Genomic DNA, 16,206 nt, shown 5'->3' with positions numbered 1-16,206 from the left:
CATGTCAGGCACTTCCACATCTGGCACCAGTGGCAACCCCAGGCCAGAGGGGCAGAGGGGCACCAGCTTCACTGCCACCGAAGTTGGTGTCCTGGTGGAGCATGTCCTGGGGAAGTATGATGCCCTTTTTGGATCGTCCCACGCCAGCAAGGAAGGACGGGAGAGGATCTGGGCCGACTGTGTGGTTGCCATCAACACGGAAGGGGTGGCAACCCGCGAAGTCCAGAAGATCAAGAAGTGCTGGGAGGACTTGAGGTCCAGGACCCTCGTGAAGGCCCGGCACCTCGTGGAGGGGGGCTGGGGCCGCATGAGTTCCATCCAGATGAGGGTCCTGGAATGCGTACGCCCAGCGCTCCACGCCCAGATCCTTGAGAGGGAGACCCGTCTGGAGTTGAGCGGTAAGTGGCCAAGCATTGCTGTGTGAGACAGGGCATGTTGCGGTGTGCTGGTTGTCTGATACTTGCCTGTATGTGTGACATAGGACATGTATGCATGTATGTGTGCAGGGACATCATGGTAATGCATGTGCGACCAGTGATGTGTGAACCACATGGTTGTTGCATGTGTTTAAATGCGACATGGGGAGCCCTATGCAGATTTTACACATGAGAGCATGCCAGTCTCTGTTCCTGGACATGGGTGGGGGTGAGGGATGGGTGCTGATGCCAGGTACATATATGGTAGCCATATCTGTGTGTCTGACCTGCGTGTCTGTGACTTGTGAATGCCATGGATGCATGATACATGTGTGTGACAATGCACAGATTCACTGATGCAGCCTAGTTATCGTTGTATCTGCTGTGTTTGGGGTGTATGAGGCCAGATGGATGTGACTGAGGTGAATTGTGTGCATGTGATAGGCATGACCCATGATGCATGTGAGTTCCATATCATTGTATGTTTCAAGAGTCCATTGGTCATGTATGGAAATGTCCATGGCATGCACCATGCCTGTTACTGTGTGTGTTTTGCCTGGACTGACCCATGTGTTGTGGAGGGACATGATGGAAGTGTACTTTGACAGTGGTACTCATCTGCTATTGCTTACTGTCTAGGGGACCATTGAACAGTACCCTGATGCTTGTGTTCTATGTCTCCCTCCACGCAGCGGCTAGTGAAAAAGAGGGCGCAGACGGCGCTGTGGAGCGAGGCGGCGGGGATGCCCCCACGGCTTCAGCAGAAGGGGTGGGTGAGCCCGCTCAGGGGCCTGCTACGGCGGAAGACGGTGAGGAGCCATCCAGGTTGGTGGTTTCCACAGAGGAGGAGGAGGCCGCCACTGAGCCACACATGGGGCCTGGTGGGGGCATCCCTGCTGGTGCAAGTGGTGCAGTCCAGGGGCAGGGGCAGGAGGCAGCACAGGTCACCGTGGAGGGGCCTGTGCATGTCGCTGTCCCTGACCCTGTGAGTGCACCACCATGCACCAGCAGGGATGCCCCGTCCCAGGCCCGTCCGCAGGTAGAGGGGATGTCCATGTCACCTGACTCCCCTCCACCTGCGGACGAGGGGACCCGTGGCCGTATGGAGAAGGTCCTGATTGGGGTCGCGATGTGCGCGGGTGCAATTCGTGATGACGTGCGTGCTTCCCGGGAGGAGCACGCACGTCATCACGAAGAGCACCGTGCCGACGTGGCCCAATTAGGATCTTCCATGTTCGGGGGTTTCCTGCATGTGTCGGCCAATCTGGCAGCCCTCTCCTCCTCTGTGTAGGCTATACGCCGGTCGTTCTCCTTGCCGTCTTCCGGCCCAGATGCCACCAGGGCCCCCTGTGGACCTGCCCTGACCAATGCAGCCAGCTCGGTGGGGATCCCATCCCTGCCACAGTCGGGAGTCGGAGGTCCAGCAGGGGTGGACACCAAAGCAACTGTACCCCAGTAGATGGAGGATGTGCCGGCATCATCAGGCAGGGCACATGCACGACGGCGTCGGTGGATTCCATCAGCCTGGATGCCGTCGTGCTGGCAGAGGCAGTTGCGTCGGAGGCAGCAGCAGAGTCAACGTGGGAGGCATCATGGCTCGGGGCCATCAACATCGGAGGGGCAGGCATCGGCCGGAGGGCAGGAGGACCCAGGACAGGAAGTGTCTTCCGTGTGGCTGCGGTTGTGCCAGCAGATAGGTGCGGAGCGGCGGCGGGCGGAAGAGGCGCGGCTCACAATGGTCAGGGCAGAGAACTCCATGCGGAGGGCCCTGAGGCGGGCCGAGTGCCTCGAGGCAATCTGCAGGGGGTTAGAGGAGCAGATGGCGTCGTCCCTGCGGACCCTCGGGGCCATGGAACAGGACCGCCTCCGGGACATAGAAGAGGAGTTTGATGATGCCCTGGCCCGGAACAACACGGAGTGAGCCGCTGGACTTGCTCGCCGCCTTTGTATATAGTTCTTTAGTTTTAGGTTTCCTTTGTTTCTTCTTATGATTTGGAGTCGACGGACACTGCTCCACTTTTTGTATATAGTTGCATTTTAGTTAGGGTTTTTTGTAGGTTTCCTTTGTTCAGTTGGGCTCATGGACCCTTGGATGTTTTGTACATAGTTCTTCATTGGATTGTTTTATTTTTTTTTTATTTATTCTCCATGGAGCAATGGTCTTTGCATTTATTTTTCTCTCTCGGATTGATTTTATTTTTAATGTGACTTTGGACAACATTTTTTGGGAATTGGATTTGTAGTTTTGATTTTTTTGGACGGACATGCAGCTTATCTTTTTTTCATTGCCATTGTAGTTTGTTTCATTTCATTTGCATTCAATTTTTTTTAATACAATTTTGTTTTCATACTTCACTGTGTGGTATCATCTCATTGGTTTCATGCATGTCATGTTGGGTGTTTTCCCATTCAATTGCAACCATTGTGTGTGACGGACATGGGTTCATTTGCTTTATGAACATTGGGGGTGTAACATGTAATTTCCATTTCCATGTGGGTGAATGGGTTACTTGGTAGGGCCTTTTGGCTGTGGAGGCTGACCATAACGCACATGATTGGGGATTGTGAGGACCTGGGTGCAGGGGGACATGAGTGGGGGCCTGGTGGAGGCTGCCCCTGCACTGCTGGGGGGTGGGGGTGGTGGGAGACATGAGTGGGGGCCTGGTGGTGCTGCCCCTGCACTGCTGGGGGGTGGGGGTGGTGGGAGACATGAGTGGGAGCCTGGTGGAGGCTGACCCTGCACTGCTGAGGGGTGGGGGTGGTGGGAGGCAGAGTTGGACATGAATGGGGGCCTGGTGGAGGGTGCCCCTGCACTGCTGGGCGGTGGGGGTGATAGGGGTCATGAGTGGGGGCCTGGTGGAGGCTACCCATGGTGGGTGGGGGGTGGGGGGTGGTAGACATGGGTGGGGGCCTGGTGGAGGGTGCCCCTGGATGCTGGGGGGTGGGGGTGCAGGGGGACATGAGTGGGGGCCTAGTGGAGGGTGCCCCTGGATGCTGGGGGTTCAGGGGGACATGAGTGGGGACCTGGTGGAGGGTGCTCATGGTGGCTGGGGGTGGGTCGGAGACATGAGTGGGGGCCTGGTGGGGGCTGCCCATGGTGGCTGGGGGTGGGGGTGGGTCGGAGACATGAGTGGGGGCCTTGTGGGGGCTGCCCATGGTGGCTGGGGGGTGGGGGTGGGTGGGAGACATGAGTGGGGGCCTGGTGGGGGCTGCCCATGGTGGCTGGGGGGTGGGGGTGGTGTTAGACATGGGTGGGGGCCTGGTGGAGGGTGCCCCACACTGCTGGGGGGGTGGGGGTGGTGGGGAACATGAGTGGGGGCCTGGTGGGGGATGCCCATGGTGGCTGGGGGGTGGGGGTGGTGGGAGACATGAGTGGGGGCCTGGTGGAGGGTGCCCCTGGATGCTGGATTCTGGGTGGTGGGGGAGGGTGGGAGACATGAGTGGGGGCCTGGTGGAGGCTGCCCCTGCACTGCTGGGGGGGTGGGGGCCTGGTGGAGGCTGCCCCTGCACTGCTGGGGGGTGGGGGTGGTGGGAGACATGAGTGGGTGCCTGGTGGTGCTGCCCCTGCACTGCTGGGGGGTGGGGGTGGTGGGAGACATGAGTGGGGGCCTGGTGGAGGCTGCCCCTGCACTGCTGGGGGGTGGGGGTGGTGAGAGACATGAGTGGGGGCCTGGTGGTGCTGCCCCTGCACTGCTGGGGGGTGGGGGTGGTGGGAGACATGAGTGGGGGCCTGGTGGTGCTGCCCCTGCACTGCTGGGGGGTGGGGGTGATAGGGGCCATGGGTGGGGGCCTGGTGGAGGGTGCCCCTGGATGCTGGGGGGTGGGGGTGGTGGGAGACATGAGTGGGGGCCTGGTGGAGCTGCCCCTGCACTGCTGGGGGGTGGGGGTGGTGGGAGACATGAGTGGGGGCCTGGTGGTGCTGCCCCTGCACTGCTGGGGGGTGGGGGTGATAGGGGCCATGAGTGGGGGCCTGGTGGAGGGTGCCCCTGGATGCTGGGGGGTGGTGGGAGACATGAGTGGGGGCCTGGTGGTGCTGCCCCTGCACTGCTGGGGGGTGGGGGTGGTGGGAGACATGAGTGGGGGCCTGGTGGTGCTGCCCCTGCACTGCTGGGGGGTGGGGGTGATAGGGGCCATGGGTGGGGGCCTGGTGGAGGGTGCCCCTGGATGCTGGGGGGTGGGGGTGGTGGGAGACATGAGTGGGGGCCTGGTGGAGGCTGCCCCTGCACTGCTGGGGGGTGGGGGTGGTGGGAGACATGAGTGGGGGCCTGGTGGTGCTGCCCCTGCACTGCTGGGGGTGGGGGTGGTGGGAGACATGAGTGGGGGCCTGGTGGAGGCTGCCCCTGCACTGCTGGGGGGTGGTGGGAGACATGAGTGGGGGCCTGGTGGTGCTGCCCCTGCACTGCTGGGGGTGGGGGTGGTGGGAGACATGAGTGGGGACCTGGTGGAGGCTGCCCCTGCACTGTTGGGTGGTGGGGGTGATAGGGGCCATGAGTGGGGGCCTGGTGGAGGGTGCCCCTGGATGCTGGGGGGTGGGGGTGCAGGGGGACATGAGTGGGGGCCTGATGGAGGGTGCCCCTGGATGCTGGGGGGGTGGGGGTGCAGGGGGACATGAGTGGGGGCCTGGTGGAGGGTGCCCATGGTGGCTGGGGGTTGGGGGTGCAGGGGGACATGAGTGGGGGCCTGGTGGAGGGTGCCCATGGTGGCTGGGGGGTGGGGGTGCAGGGGGACATGAGTGGGGGCCTGGTGGAGGGTGCCCCTGGATGCTGGGGGGTGTGGCTGCAGGGGGACATGAGTGGGGGCCTGGTGGAGGGTGCCCCTGGATGCTGGGGGGTGGGGGTTGTGGGAGACATGAGTTGGACATGAGTGGGGGCCTGGTGGTGCTGCCCCTGCACTGCTGGGGGGTGGGGGTGATAGGGGCCATGAGTGGGGGCCTGGTGGAGGGTGCCCCTGGACGCTGGGGGGTTGGGGTGCAGGGGGACATGAGTGGGGGCCTGGTGGAGGGTGCACCTGGATGCTGGGGGGTGGGGGTGCAGGGGGACATGAGTGGGGGCCTGGTGGAGGGTGCCCATATTGGCTGGGGGGTGGGGGTGGATGGGAGACATGAGTGGGGACCTGGTGGGGGCTGCCCATGGTGGCTGGGGGGCGGGGGTGGGTGGGAGACATGAGTGGGGGCCTGGTGGGGGCTGCCCATGGTGGCTGGGGGGTGGCGGTGGGTGGGAGACATGAGTGGGGGCCTGGTGGGGGCTGCCCATGGTGGCAGGGGGGTGGGGGTGGTGGGAGACATGGGTGGGGGCCTGGTGGAGGGTGCCCCACACTGCTGGGGGGTGGGGTGGTGGGAGACATGAGTGGGGGATGCCCATGGTGGCTGGGGGGTGGGGGTGGTGGGAGACATGGGTGGGAGCCTGGTGGAGGGTGCCCCACACTGCTGGGGGGTGAGGGTGGTGGGAGACATGAGTTGGACATGAGTGGGGGCCTGGTGGAGGGTGCCCCTGCACTGCTGGGGGCTGGGGTGATAGGGGCCATGAGTGGGGGCCTGGTGGAGGGTGCCCATGGTGGCAGGGGGGTGTGGGTGGTGGGAGACATGGGTGGGGGCCTGGTGGAGGGTGCCCCACACTGCTGGGGGGGTGGGGGTGGTGGGAGACATGAGTGGGGGCCTGGTGGGGGATGCCCATGGTGGCTGGGGGGTGGGGGTGGTGGGGGTGGTGGGAGACATGGGTGGGGGCCTGGTGGAGGGTGCCCCACACTGCTGGGGGTGGGGGGGTGGGAGAAATGAGTTGGACATGAGTGGGGGCCTGGTGGAGGGTGCCCCTGCACTGCTGGGGGGTGGGGGTGATAGGCGCCATGAGTGGGGGCCTGGTGGAGGGTGCCCCTGGATGCTGGGGGGTGGGGGTGGTGGGAGACATGAGTGGTGGCCTGGTGGAGGCTGCCCCTGCACTGCTGGGGGGTGGGGGTGGTGGGAGACATGAGTGGGGGCCTGGTGGTGCTGCCCCTGCACTGCTGGGGGGTGGGGGTGGTGGGAGACATGAGTGGGGGCCTGGTGGAGGCTGCCCTGCACTGCTGGGGGGTGGGGGTGGTGGGAGACATGAGTGGGGGCTTGGTGGAGGGTGGCCATGATGGCTGGGGGGTGGGGGTGGTCGGAGACTTGAGTGGGGGCCTGGTGGAGGCTGCCCCTGCACTGCTGGGGGGTGATGGTGGTGGGAGACATGAGTGGGGGCCTGTTGGTGCTGCCCTGCACTGCTGGGGGGTGGGGGTGCAGGGGGACATGAGTGGGGGCCTGGTGGAGGGTGCCCCTGGATGCTGGGGGGTGGGGGTGCAGGGGGACATGAGTGGGGGCCTGGTGGTGCTGCCCCTGCATTGCTGTGGGGTGGGGGTGATAGGGGCCATAAGTGGGGGACTGGTGGAGGGCGCCCCTGGATGCTGGGGGGTGGGGGTGCAGGGGGCCATGAGTGGGGGCCTGGTGGTGGGTGCCCCTGGATGCTGGGGGGTGGGGGCGCAGGGGGACATGAGTAGGGGCCTGGTGGAGGGTGCCCCTGGATGCTGGGGGGTGGGGGTGGTGGGAGACATGAGTTGAACATGAGTGGGGGCCTGGTGGTGCTGCCCCTGCACTGCTGGGGGGTGGGGGTGGGTGGGAGACATGAGTGGGGGCCTGGTGGGGGCTGCCCATGGTGGCTGGGGTGTGGGGGTGGGTGGGAGACATGAGTGGGGGCCTGGTGTGGGCTGCCCATGGTGGCTGGGGGGTGGGGGTGGTGGGAGACATGGGTGGGGGCCTGGTGGAGGCTGCCCCTGCACTGCTGGGGGGTGGGGGTGGTTGGAGACATGAGTGGGGGCCTGGTGGTGCTGCCCCTGCACTGCTGGGGGGTGGGGGTGGTGGGAGACATGGGTGGGGGCCTGGTGGAGGCTGCCCCTGCACTGCTGGGGGGTGGGGGTGCAGGGGGACATGAGTGGGGGCCTGGTGGAGGGTGCCCCTGGATGCTGGGGGGTGGGGGTGCTGGGTGACATGAGCAGGTGTGCAGGGTAGTCCCCTGTGGTGTCGGCTGCCTGCAGGGGCCGTGGAGGGTGTACAGGGAATACCTGGGAGCACACAGCCAAATCGTGTGTAGAATTTCCCACGTACCCCTGAAATACACGTACCCAGCCAAATCGCGTGTGGAAATTCCCGTGCACGTACCCGGCCAAATCGCGTCTGGAACTTCCCGTGCACCCCTGAAGTCCACGTACCCTGCCAAATCGCATGTGGGACATCCCGCGCACCCCTGAGATCCACGTACCCAGCCAAATCGCGTGTGGAAATTCCCGCGTACGTACCCGGCCAGATCGCGTGTGGAACTTCCCACGCACCCCTGAAATCCACATACCCTGCCAAATCGCCTATGAGACTTCCCGCGCACCCCTGAGAACAACGTACCCAGCCAAATCACGTGTGTAAATTCCTGCGCACGTACCCGGCCAAATCGCGTGTGGAACTTCCTGTGCACCCCTGAAATCCACGTACCCAGCCAAGTCGCATGTGGAAATTCCAGCGCACGTACCCGGCCAAATCGCGTGTGGAAATTCCTGCGCACGCACCCGGCCAAATCGCGTGTGGAACTTCCTCTGCACCCCTGAAATCCACGTACCCAGCCAAGTCGCATGTGGAAATTCCAGCGCACGTACCCGGCCAAATCGCGTGTGGAACTTCCTGTGCACCCCTGAAATCCACGTACCCAGCCAAGTCGCATGTGGAAATTCCTGCGCACGCACCCGGCCAAATCGCGTGTGGAACTTCCTGTGCACCCCTGAAATCCACGTACCCAGCCAAGTCGCATGTGGAAATTCCAGCGCACGTACCCGGCCAAATCGCGTGTGGAACTTCCCGCGCACCCCTGAAATCCACGTACCCTGCCAAATCGCGTGTGAGACTTCCCGTGCACCCCTGAGATCCACGTACCCAGCCAAGTCGCGTGTGGAAATTCCTGCGCACGCACCCGAACAATTCGCGTGTGGAACTTCCCGCGCACCCCTGAAATCCACGTACCCTGCCAAATCACGTGTGAGACTTCCCGCGCACCCCTGAGATCCACGTACCCAGCCAAATAACGTGTGAAAGTTCCCGCGCACCCCGGAATACACGCACACGTTATTTTTCAGTCAGCGGGTGTCTGTGTTTGTGGGTACCCCTTTGCACGTCATTTGTCCTGGAGGGCCACAGTATAGGACATTCATCATGCTGTATATAGGTGCTATTTGTTGGCGCACCTTTTGGCGCACATTTATTACAGGCGCAGAGACGCTACCGCCTGCTTTCTTGTGGCGGTCGTGTTTGTGCCTGTGCGCTGGTTTGACCGTGCGCTTTTTTGCCCTATTCGATTCCATGAATACGTGTTGTAGGCGAGCGTGTGGGCGTTCCGCGCACTTGCACCCTGTACTTCCCCCGTGACGCCCACATTTTGGCAAGTTGTTCCCCATTCCGAGTGTTACGCCCCGTGTTCCGCCTACTTTTGTTGTGTGCGCCGCGCTATGTGCGATTTTCGCTGTGGCCTGTGCGATTTTCGCTGTGACCTGGCGCACGCCGTTAGATGGCCTTTGCGCCAACGTGCGCCGCGCACTTTTTTAGCGCACATCCGATGGTTTTCTCGCGCACGTCCTTCCATGAATCGATGTGCGCTGCTTTTCGTGCGATTTTCGCACTTGCACTACGATTTTCGCTATTCCACTGCGAATCGCACATTTTTGGCCACTTGCGCCGCGCTAATTATTCCATGAATCGGCCTGTCAATTTCCACACACCAAGTGCAACTTAAAAGTCTTCTACAAATCTTGTGCATCTGCTTTTGTTTGTTTGTTTATTTAGTATGGCGCGCAAAACCCAGAGGTAACAGGGCGCAACAGAGGGCAGGAAGATAGGATTACATAAAAACTTAGTTGCAGGATAAGGCACACATGAGCAAAGAACAAAAAAAAAAGAGGCATAGCATTACATTGAGTGGAGTGTACATATATACATATAGTTAAACGAATGTTTACATATTTACATATTTAGTGCTGTGCATAGGGGCAGTTTGGTTGCACTTACATATTTACATATTTAAAGCTGTGCATGGCAGTCAGGTTAGAACAATGGCATGGCAGATGAGAAAAAAGTTACACACAGTAATGTCGAAGTTTGCATTAGAAGAAGCATAAAGCACAGTGTATGTTATCCGACCAAATTGCGTTGTTAAATTGACATGTTGAATCTTCCATCTGTTGGAGCAGAGAGTTGTGTGAATTTCTGAACAAAACAGCTCGAATTGTTCAAAAATATATTACTTTGCTTAACTCTGTCAGGATTTAAGATCAAAGTAGATGACACTGTTTTGCAAGGGTGCTATAAATCCAGCGATACATTGCTGCGCTTTCATGATGGGTCACTCTCTAAGTGTATTTTCTTCATTATTCATTCCTTTCATAAAGAATATTCTGGCTCTATGTTTCCATGAATGTGGCTTTCCCATTCAGCCCTTATGCTGCAGAACCATTACTTACCTCAGGTATATATTACACATTGTTTTTATATCGAGGCACGTTTAAGCAACCCACGTAAAAATTACATTCATGTTTGACAACATTTCTGAAATAGTACCAACTCGCATAGTGGGAAATAAATACAGTGAATTGCTTCAAGCAAAAAAACATTCACTTTAACATTTTCAGCAAATAACACTGCCAAACTCAAACAATTCAAATTATCCCAGCACTCTCTCCAATGTGCAAACGTATACATTTATTAACAGATTCCATTAAAAAAGCATGCCGTCAAGCATGGACTTACAGAAACGGATATTCCATCTAGCTCGGCATCAAAGCGCCACGTGTTCCATCTTGTTACAGAGACTGCATCAGGCAATCATTATTAATTTGTTCCTCAAGCCAGTATTTCTTTCTTTGATGTTACATGCACGGGCATTTGCTATGCTCTAGTCATGTGAATGCAGCATATCCATCTATCTAAACAACAGCACATGGCTGGCCATTATATAATGGTAAAATACCTATTGCATGCAATTTATTGTATTAATGTATTCTGATTATATACCCTTAATCATTTGTATAAACTCGCCGCTTATTTTGACAAATGTCTTATTAAATTGAAAAATACATTACAGTCAAATGCAGCCTAAACATTTCATTCAGCCCTCGTGGGCAAATGTTCAGTTTCTTAAAAGTTCTTCCCAAGTAGGTCACGTTTCTACAAAATGCTAAAACCACGACTCCGTTATAAGTTATTCTTTGTTCACACTCAAACCTAAAAAGAGGTTGCATTTCAGTTCAGCAATGTCATCTCTCATACTCCATAACACTTCTAAACAATATATGTCACTTTTGTTGCATCACTCCTACTAAAAACGGATGTCTATATAATGTTACTTATATATGATGGAAAAAAGATATTCAATTGTGTGAATACCTCTGGCCATTATATAAATGTACCTAGCTCTTCACCAGAGTTATGGCCAAAAGGTTTCATAGTATTACATTCTATGATAAATCTAGATTCCAATTTTCTAAGGCACCTTCCTCTGTTTCCTGTTGTCTTTTTCTCGGGTACATGTACCAATGCATAATGTTTTATCAATGTTGTATCACCATTATGAATTTCTGCTAAAGGTACAGCAAGAGGGTAGTTATCATCGCTGTTTTGATTGCCCTGCAATGTTGTAGAATCATAGCTTTTAAAATACAAAGAGTAGAACCAATATACAACTTATTGCAGTGACAACCAATGGCATAAACCACATAATTGGTTTAACAATATATTCAATGGTTGATGTGCCACCTTTTGTTTTGTTTTATACATATTTTACCATGTTTGGTTCAGTATACTCACACATTTTGTGGCCCTTACATTAATGGCAGCCTCTTTTGACTGGAATTATAGCTAACTATTCTTTGTCTTTTTTGTCTTTTCTGAGAGCCCTTGCTGACATTATATCTTTCAGCTATCTTGCTCTGCCCACGGTACTGGCCATGTAGTTATGGTTAGGTTGCTAATCCCATAGGAAGAGCACTTTTTGGGTGTCTTATAACATCGCTCTCCCTGGATGAATTCTCACAAACGTTGCAAAAAAAGTATATGGCCCACTCTGAATTTGTTTTTACAAAGTGTTGTGAGGTTTGGTGCAGGGGGCTCAAAGTTATAGGAGGGGTCCCAAAATGTATTTTATCCCCATAGAGTGAGGGAAAAAACTTTGCTCACACCTACAGCTCAAACCGCTGGATGGATTTTCACCAAATTTGCAGCAGGAGCAGCGGCTTGGTCCCGAAAGCCTGATTTTGTAAATTTGGCGGAAATCCGTCGAGTAGTTTTTTTTTTTCAAATAACCAAAAAGTACGTCTAAACAAATAGTGATATGTAAGTCCGCTCCGCGGACACATTTCCCTGTTCACTCTGCGGACAGGACACCGATTGGCTAATCAGCTTGCGTCATGTCCGCGGACATGCAACGTGTTTTCTGATTGGCTGGGGTGAGCGTGAGGTGCGTCACATTGTTTTGATGCGCCCACCATCTTGGATCCACGGATATTCGTGGACAGGGCGGCACCGAACAGGGGAAAAATACTATTTTGGGGAGTGTGTTGGTGTGTAATAGTGGTTGGGGAAGCTGGGGGAGTAAGAGATGGGTCAAATGCTGTATTTGTTTAGGTGGCAGGTGCCCCTGATGTGTTTGCCATTTCTGGGGTCTTCACGGCTGTCCGCGGACATAATAAATGCACTACTGGCTATTTTACTTTAGTATGATATTGGTTTTGGGTTGTTAGTAGAGCATTGATTGTAATTAATATCCCGTATAAGTAGCCCATATACCAAAGTTAAAATGTTTGATTCTATGGGTGTGTTATGCTGCAGTGGTTGTGCCAGGGCCTAGAGTCTTGGGCACATCTGGTAGTTGAACATGCTTTGCCAATGAGTATAATGCTAAGTGTATGAAACTCACTTGGCTATTTAAGGCTGTGTTATTGGATGTTAGGAGATAGAAAAAATAATCATATACTTATTTTGCTATTTTTGTAGGGTAAATGGCAAAACTGTATAGAAAAGAATGGAACGTATGCATTTGTGAAGGTGTGGGTAATAAAGCAGCAGGATGTGATGTAGAGGCAGTGGTGTTGTTTCAGCTGGGAGCCTTTCCAATGATAGTGTCTAGCTGTGTGAGTGTATAAATATGCATGAACTCATCCTGCTGCGTGTAATTTTATAATACACTAGCAAGTGTTTTTCTACAATTATACTGTTATTTCCCCCATCTTTTAATATGAAATTGCACTTTTTTAGATAGCTGTGTGTGTAAAAAAAGGAATTTGGAGAGCAGCCATGTATGCAAGTGACAGTTGATTATAGCAGATGGAATAAATAACGGTAAGTTCATTTTGTAGGTTATACAGGTTAAGTGGCAGTTACCCTGTTTATTTACATTTATACAAGAGCTGTACATGTACTGTGCAGAAAATATGCATACCTGTAGTTTGCATTCATGTTTTTGGATATGCATGAAGCTGCAAGTATAAATCTTGGAGAATTTTACAGTAGTTTTTGTAGTAGGTGCTTTCCAATGACATGAGACTTGTACTCCGAGTGTTCAACAGTACATCTGAAGTGCTGAATTATGATTATGGAGTTAGATGTAGAGTTCTTGGATGTTATTGGTAGATGGTTGTGTGACTGCTTATCTGTAGCCAATGAGGGAATGGTACAGAGAGTGAAGTGGAAAGGGGAAAAGGGCTGCCCAAGATTTACGCCCTCCATGGACACTGCAGCTGTCCGCAGACAGGACATGCCACAGACAGGGTTTCTCAGCAAATCCAGCATGGTAAGGGGACTGTAGGGATTAGCCAATCAGGTGTTGAGGTAGTGGATTTGTGTTGAAATAGGCTGTGTGTAGTGAAGATGTCAGAGGTGGAGAAAGTCAGGGTGTTGGTGGTTGGAGATATGTTTGTGCATGTTTTGGAGCAGTATGCCAAATGCAGAAATATGGCAAACAATTCTGATGGTAAAGGAGTGGAAGTGGTGTGGAGCACTGTGCCTTATTTCAATGTGCAGGGAACTGTACAAGTTTGTGAAGATATGGGCAGGGTGACAACAGTCCCCATGTGGTAATTTTGCACTGTGGTGCTTTGCATTTGGGCTATGTCAGTGCTCCTACTTTGTGGGCAAATTTGGAACGCTTGGTTCAAGCAGTAATGAAAGTCCTTCCAAAGGCCACAGTTATTTTTTCTGGTTTAGTATCTAGGGCAATATAGGGCAATAACTATGTTTTTTGTCCTCAGCAAAACAGTGCTAGGTTAGAAATCAAATGAGGCATGTTTGCTTCCATGCTTAGCGCATGTATGTTCTTTTGTAATAATGAGAACATTGATTCTGGTAATGCTGTTTATTTTAAAGAAGATGCTATTTCTTTAGCTTTTATGGGAAATGCCATGCTGTTTTGGAACATAAGGGTTGCTTTGGACAAGCTTGTGTGAATATTTTAGGAGTAAAATAAAAGAAATACACACAAATACAAAATAAAAGGTGTCTGTCAAGCATCTGTAAAAAAAAACAAAAAAATCTCTTTTCAGAGCCAACCTCAAAGGGGAAATGGGGCACACTATTTAAATTTACATTCACCATGCTCAGTTTTTTTGATTTGTCCCTGGACACCATGGCTGTCCGCGGACACCGCGGTTGTCCGCAGACACCGCGGTTGTCCACGGACAACATGTATTACATACATCGATTTTGGGGTTGAGAGGCATTCAAATGAAACTGAGCTGAGCAAGGAATTGGTCAATAAGGTTTACTGAGTGTGTTGTGTAAGGAGAGAGTTTGTCAGAAAGTATTTTTCCTGAGAGAAGAACAGATAGCTATGGCTGTGTGTTTCAGAAAACAGATTATCTGGATTTTGGGAGACTCATGGATAAATTGGTTGGAGGTGCATGCAGAACACTGTGGAGTGGCTGCACATCTTGGAAGTGCACTGGCATGGAGTGCGTGGAATGAAGTGGCTGGATTTGGTACCTCTTTGTGCTACTTTGGTGACACAGCGTCATCCAGACATTATTATTATTCATTGTGGAGGGAACAGTTAAGGACATGTGTCTGGAATTTCTTTGCAATTTGCAATGAAAGAAGGACTTGGGAAAGTCATGGACATGTTTCCAAATTCCCAAGATAACACCTGGTCAGACCAGGCGTTACTGGAGGGACCCGCTAAGGGACCTTGTAGTAGGGCAGTAAGTGATTACCGGCACCAGTCTCCTTACCGGTGCCCAGTATCCCTTACCGCCCTACTCGGAATGAGGCGCAATGAGTCTTTTATACATAAAATCAATAACCTCAATTGCGTCATATATACATAAATCGAGCCACGTCATATCACGTCATGTTTAAGGTGTCATTTGTTTGCCATCAAAATCGTCTTTAACACTTCCCATCTCCTTTTCATTCCAAGTCTATAATGATGTGGCCTGATAAATCATTCCTTTAAAATCTTCCATTTTGTTTGATAGATCATCAGTTCCTCCAATTTTGCAATCACATGTCTTGCTGGACAAAGATTTTGTCCTGCACCAAGCCTTGTCCCCACTACAAAGCTCATTAAATGCATCAGGGTTGGCAGGGATCTTAACCTCGGAGACCGTTGGCGATCAGATAATCTTAAGAAACTAGGGTGCCCTTTATTGTAACCATCAGTTTTAATGAACTAAGGTTATTTTCAATGGCCCAATCGTTTGCACACCAGTCTTCTGATGCAATCTTGCTTTTTGTCTGGCAGTCAGGACCCATTGCTTTGTTTGAGCATCGCTGGCTGGAAATAATCTGACTTAGTCCATTTACTTCATACTTTATTTGTTTGAACATGTGCTGGCATGAAAAGGTAGGACCTCTTCTATTTACAACAACGTTTCTTCAGTAAATTGTCATGGGCCTAACCCAATTCTGACACCTGACCATTTTAAAAGTTTGGCCAAACCTGAATCATACAAATACAGGAACATCCAGGTGATCATGGTTTCAGAATTTCTTTTTTGTTCACCCAGACTACTTGCTAGGTTATGCTAGAATGCATGGGAATTTAGAAACAACTTAATAAAGTAGTGGCCTATTCAGCATCAATCTGTTTGTTGTCCATACTGGATGAGGGGATGCGAAGATATAATCATTTTCCTCCTCCTTTCTGTCCTCACCTACGCTTTCAAGACCTCAGAAGATAAAACTGAGAAATTAGTGGCTTTTTTAGTCCTCTTCAATATAGAAACTATGCAGTATTTTCCCAGTCTGTTAACCTTTGTTAGGGTGGCCCTGGCACATAGAGATTAGCTCAAATACAAGTATGAACAAAATAGTACAAATTCATAGGTGGATGTGTGTAGGATATCATAAATCGCATGCATATTCTTCTTGGTGATCCAACTGATTTTATAGTGGTTTTATATGTGTTTTGTATTTATTTGTTCTACATATGTTTAGTTTTGACTTGTTAGCTAATGTGACAAATTAAGAAGATTGGTAAACTGTACCTTTATAAAAGATGGTATGCAATATTTCCCTTACCTGTATGAATAGTCAAGGGGGGCTTGTCTCATCATTTGGGGTGAACCCAGTAAATGATGTGATCTAGACTAGTTATCACACCACCTACAAGTATACTATGTTAGTTTTTTTATAAAGACGTGGGTAACCTATGGTAATATCGGGAAAAGCCATGGTATACTGTGCAAACATATCTGCTCATAAACGGAATTGTCTCCTGTACTAACTACTGCACTTTGCTCAAGGCAGACATTGCTGGTG

The sequence above is a fragment of the Ambystoma mexicanum genome, chromosome 1q, assembly GCF_040938575.1.
Source record: "Ambystoma mexicanum isolate Mex_15411 chromosome 1q, UKY_AmexF1_1, whole genome shotgun sequence".
NCBI lineage: Eukaryota > Metazoa > Chordata > Amphibia > Caudata > Ambystomatidae > Ambystoma > Ambystoma mexicanum.
Note: the sequence above shows the minus strand (reverse complement) of the source record.